Genomic DNA, 5,612 nt, shown 5'->3' with positions numbered 1-5,612 from the left:
TGATTGTTTTCTTTTTTAGGTCAAGAACTTAATTCGTCACCTTAGTGCGAAAACTCAATATCTGCTTCTATTTCTATATGCAGTTATTGAGTTATTGCACTTGGGTGAGGTTATATTGCTTGTCAGAATTTGTAAACATGACTAGAAAACTGGAATTAGGTCGCCTGTTTAGAGTGTCCATCATGTTGAACCCTAATTTTGTAGTAATATTTCACAAAACCTAGCAAATGCACACATTTTCATGTATTTAAAACCTTATAATAACATTAGCTAAAAACAGTAAAATATCACTTTTATTCAATGACTGCATTTAGTCCTTGAATATTTCATGAAAAGCACAGAATATTGAAAAGAAAACCCATTTGAAATATAGATGTTCTGCCGTTGCTAGGGCATTTGTACAAATCAAACATTACTTGGTCAAGGGATATAATCAAATCGTGGTCCCTAATTGTGTGGCATTGCCCACTGGAATTAAAGTGAATAAGTGTTTTTACAATATCATGTGCCTCATGTCTCGAATAAATAAAATGAATAGATCGTTTATCAAAATAATTATCACCAATACCGTTGTCACCCCATGCTAAGGATGAGATAACACATGTTCAAGTAAGAGAGTAGTCAAAGTGAATTTGGTCAATGATTGAAATGGTCAAGTATGGTTTAAGGGTAGATTATAAGTATCTTCCATGGCCGAGAGTGTAAGATAGGTTCATTCCGACCCGAGCGTAGGGTGTTTTGCGGAAACGAGGTTTACCGAGTTTCCGCAAAACACCCTGCGCGAGGGTCGGGATGAACCTAACTTACACGAGCGGCTATGGTAGATGCTTTTTCTCCCACCTCAGTTAAACAATATTAATTAAAATGTATTTTTTTGCCGGAACTCTTTTGTGCTTAGTGAAAATAATTGCGTACGGATATGCATTAATTCGTGGTTGTCATGGATATTCGCGCAGTGATTCAGAGTATGTAAATGGTCTGATCGGTCTTTAAATAGTTCTAAGAAGAGTGAAGCATTATTTCTTGGAAAGGAGCGTGAAAACTGTTTTCTGGTGACATTTGAAGCGAGAAATAATTAACTCGCGTTCTAAATATTGCCACCAGACAAGGTTCCCATGATGCGCTACAGACGACAGTCTTCAACAAGGAAGGTAATTACAATGTGGTGACCATTAAAAGAAGTTCCATACGGGCATTTTATCTTCGCCCGTGGGCAAGATAAGAAATTCTAGCATGGTTAAATTAATGGATCTACGTATCTGAGGTGGGAGAAAATAATATGAACCTGAAAGACAACATAACACAATATACATGAGCAGATGCAGGTCACGCTTGACACCCCTTGCGATATTAAACCTGACAAAATATAAAATTAGTATATGTATAATTCAGGCAAATTTTTCAGCACTTGGAAATAGCTACCCAGATATAAAGAATGAAAATGCAAAAGTTTTCAAGAAAGTACTTTCAAACCCAATATTTAATTATAGTTTTAGCCAGGATTTAAAAAAGGACAGGGTGCTGCAGAAAAGAAACAGGGTGCTAAGTGTAAAAAGGGCACATTGAATCTATGAAGAACTTGAACATTATGAATTTTGCAGAAAATGTAACCGTAGATATTGTGTTAAAAACTTATAATAAGGTAATAAATATGTACACCCTTTACATATCTGGCAATTAAACGTAATACAACTTCATAAAACAAAACAAAAGAAATATTTGAGGTCATGTGCATTTAATTTTATGAAGGCAGAAGGGTGTCTATGCTGGTCTCCATGAGTGTCATACCATAACATTTTAGTAAAACTGCATTTTCTATCCATGTTTCCTTTACAAAGTTAAAAAACTTCAAACTAGACCTAACCACGGCAGGATTTTATAGCTTGGATGGACACATATAACTTGTGTGGTATTCTAACAAGCACAAATGGTGCGCATGCTTTAAATGCCTGTGTTATTTCAATAGCCTTATAAGAAATCATCAATTTTGTTTGATACAAAAACTTTATAATAGGTGCCTCTGAAAGACTTAAACTAACACAAAAAAAGCACTGCAAGCAGATGTCAATGGTTGTTCATTTTTAGCTCGACTATTCGCAGAATAAGGAGAGCTATCCTAGTCACCCGAGCGTTGTCGGCGTAACCATTTCTGTTAAAGTCTGCGTACCACCTCAAATATTTGACATATGGCTTTGAAACTTTGCACACTTGTTCACCATCATGCCCCCAACCTGTACACAGGTGGAGGTAACTCTATCAAGCATTTTGACAAAATTATGCCCTTTTTTCTACTTAGAATTTACGTTAAAGTTTGCGTACCACCTCAAATATTTTCAATGTCCATTGACATATGGCTTTGAATCTTTGCACACTTGTTCACCATCATGCCCCCAACCTGTACACAGGAGGAGATAACTCTTATCAAGCATTTTGACAAAATTATGCCCCTTTTACGACTTAGAATTTACGTTAAAGTTTGCGTACCACCTCAAATATTTTCAAAGTCCATTGACATCTAGCTTTGAAACTTTGCACGCTTGTAAACCATCATGCCCAAAACCTGTACACAGAAGGAGGTCACTGTATCAAGCATTTTGACAAAACTATGCTCCTTTTTCTACCAAGAATTTACGTTAAAGTTTGCGTACCACCTCAAATATTTTCAAAGTCCACTGACATCTAGCTTTGAAACTTTGCACACTTGTTCACCATCATGCCCCAAACCTGTACACAGGAGGTCACTGTATCAAGCATTTTGACAAAACTATGCTCCTTTTTCTACTTAGAATTTACGTTAAAGTTTGCGTACCACCTCAAATATTTTCAAAGTCCATTTACATATGGCTTTGAAACTTTGCACACTTGTTCACCATCATGTCCCCAACCTGTACACAGGAGGAAGTCACTGTATCAGGCATTTTAACAGAATTATGCCCCTTTTTCGACTTAGAATTTACATTAAAGTTTGCGTACCACTTCAAATATTTTCCAATTCAATTTATGTAAATATCTCAGCACATCATGTATTGCATTGAAATCTAATCTAACAGTGATCCATGCATGTTTTGCCAAAACTTTTCAGTCCATACACCGAAAAGCGGCAGAATAGTCGAGCGCGCTGTCTCTGTGACAGCTCTTGTTGTCATCGGGCATAGTCAGTGAACAGTGACCTGCTGTGGGTTATTTTAATATCTAAAACTAAGTTTTATATGCCCGTTTAAAAAAAGGGACATATTCTAGTTTTACCTGCGGTGTACCAAGCGATTTTGTCCAGTATGTTGTCTGCTCAATAGCTTAAGAAGTCTTTGATCTATCATCACCAAATTTAGTCAGAATGTGAATTGGTAAAATTTCTTGGACAAGTTCAATAACCAGCAATATTGCTCTAGTCACTCAATAGGTATAAAAATTATCTAAAATTGGTCTTGTCCAATCATCATCAAATTTCAGAATTTGAAATGGTATGATATCTTGGACAAGTTTGATAACCATCCATAATGGATAATGTAGTCACTCAAGAGGTATAAAAATTACATGGAGAAAACAAAATTATATAGGGTATCAATTGTCAAACGGGGCAACCTTATGTCAGTCAATGTACTGAAGTTATCAGGTCAGCAAAGTGGTTGACACCTCATTGGAAATGAGCTCCATAGATTTCATGCGCCATTAACCGTCTCCGTGGCCTCGTGGTTAAGCGTCCGCCTACGGAGCGGGAGGTCGTGGGTTCGATCCCTGGCCGCGTCATACCAAAAGACGTTAAAAATTGGTACAAGTAGCTCCCTTGCCTGGCGCTTGGCATTTAAAAGGTAGTGCTTGGAAAAGTGGTGTACTCAGTACTGGTTTAACCCAGGAAACCTGTACCCCGTGTATCGGTGCTTTACACCGAGCACGTAAAAGAACCAAGGGGTCTCTTCGAAAAAGAGCTAGGGTATCGCACCCGGACTTCCTTGTATCCCACCACTGTCTCTTCAGCGTGCTGTCCCTTCAGCAAAAACAAAGGACCCCGTTGGAAATAAGTGCGTGCACTTTCACGGGTTATCCTTGACCACAAGGTCTAAAGAATACATTCTAGGTGTGGAGTTATCAACTGTATTTTAAGTCTTTAGTCCACAAATGCATTGACTATTTTTAGTAAATAAACATCCTGCCTATGCATAAGTTTATGTGATATATTTTCATGTACCCCAGTTCTTTAGAGCTATATAATGTTATTCTTAAATGTACTGAATACAATGGTGTTACTAAATGCACATTGTGTGTGTTGTGACCTGAATAAATATCAGTGTGTGTATACCACGTGAAAAATTGCGTCGTAAATGCTACGTCAGAAGGCAATATTTTTCTTTGAATGAAGACTTTAAACAAAGATAACCACTTATTCTACACCATTTTAAATGAAACATAGCTCAGTCTACGCCACTAAACGAGCCCTGCCTTCAGTGTTTTACCAGAGTTTGATTGAGTTTAGTTTCTTAAAAAATTTCAACAAACCTTTTCACAAAACAGCCGTCTGACGAAGCACTGTCAAATATTATTTTGAAAACACGTTTGTGGAAGTGTTTGATGAAACCAACTTATCACAATCTGGTAAATAAACGAAGGTGGAGCTCTTTAAGTGGCATAGACTGCCCCTTGTTTCATTAAAAAATGGAGTACTGTAAGAAAAGTGATCTTTGTTTTAAGTTATGACGTAACTTATCACATGGTATACACACACTGAATATAAACCATCAATCAATCAACACATTCAACTATTGTAAAGAAAGTTTTTTTCTTTTTTGTAATTATGAAAGTTAATTTATTCAAAAAAATCAATTTCTGTTTTTGTTCTCCTTTTTATGCCCCCACAAAGTGGCGGCATATAGGGTTGCCCTTGTCCGTACGTACGTCTGTCTGTCTGTACGTACGTACGTCCCGAAGATTGTTTCCGATCTAATTCTTGAAAACCGTTTGTCCAATCCTCACCAAACTTTAAACACATGTTTGTGACCATAATATCTTGATCAAGTTCGATAGTCATGGAAATCGCTTTAGTCATTTAGGAGTTACGGCCCTTTTTTGCCAAAAATACTTCAAAAATATATGTTTCCAATCTAATTCTTGAAAAGTATGTGTCCAATCCTCACCAAACTTTACATACATGATTGTGACCATAATATCTTGATCAAGTTCGATAGCCATGGAAATCGCTTTTGTCATTTAGGAGTTACGGCCCTTTATTTGCAAAAAAAGACTTGAAAAATACGTCCCGAAGATTGTTTCCGATCTAATTCTTGAAAACTGTTTGTCCAATCCTCACCAAACTTTTAACACATGTTTGTGACCATAATACCTTGATCAAGTTCGATAGCCATGGAAATCGCTTTAATCATTTAGGAGTTAGGGCCCTTTATTTCCCAACAATACTTAAAAAATATCTTATCCGATCTAATTTTTGAAAAGGATTTGCCCTTGTGCAGATTATCCTGAATAATCATTATGGCTTATTTTCTGTGACAAAAAATCGAAGTGGGGGCATCCGTGTCCTATGGACACATTTCTAGTTTAAATTATTACCTTACTTAAGCTTTGGGCCAATATCAGAAACAAAACAACAAAAAATGTCACTT

This window comes from Mya arenaria, chromosome 2, assembly GCF_026914265.1.
Source record: "Mya arenaria isolate MELC-2E11 chromosome 2, ASM2691426v1".
NCBI classification, from domain to species: Eukaryota; Metazoa; Mollusca; class Bivalvia; order Myida; family Myidae; genus Mya; species Mya arenaria.
Note: the sequence above shows the minus strand (reverse complement) of the source record.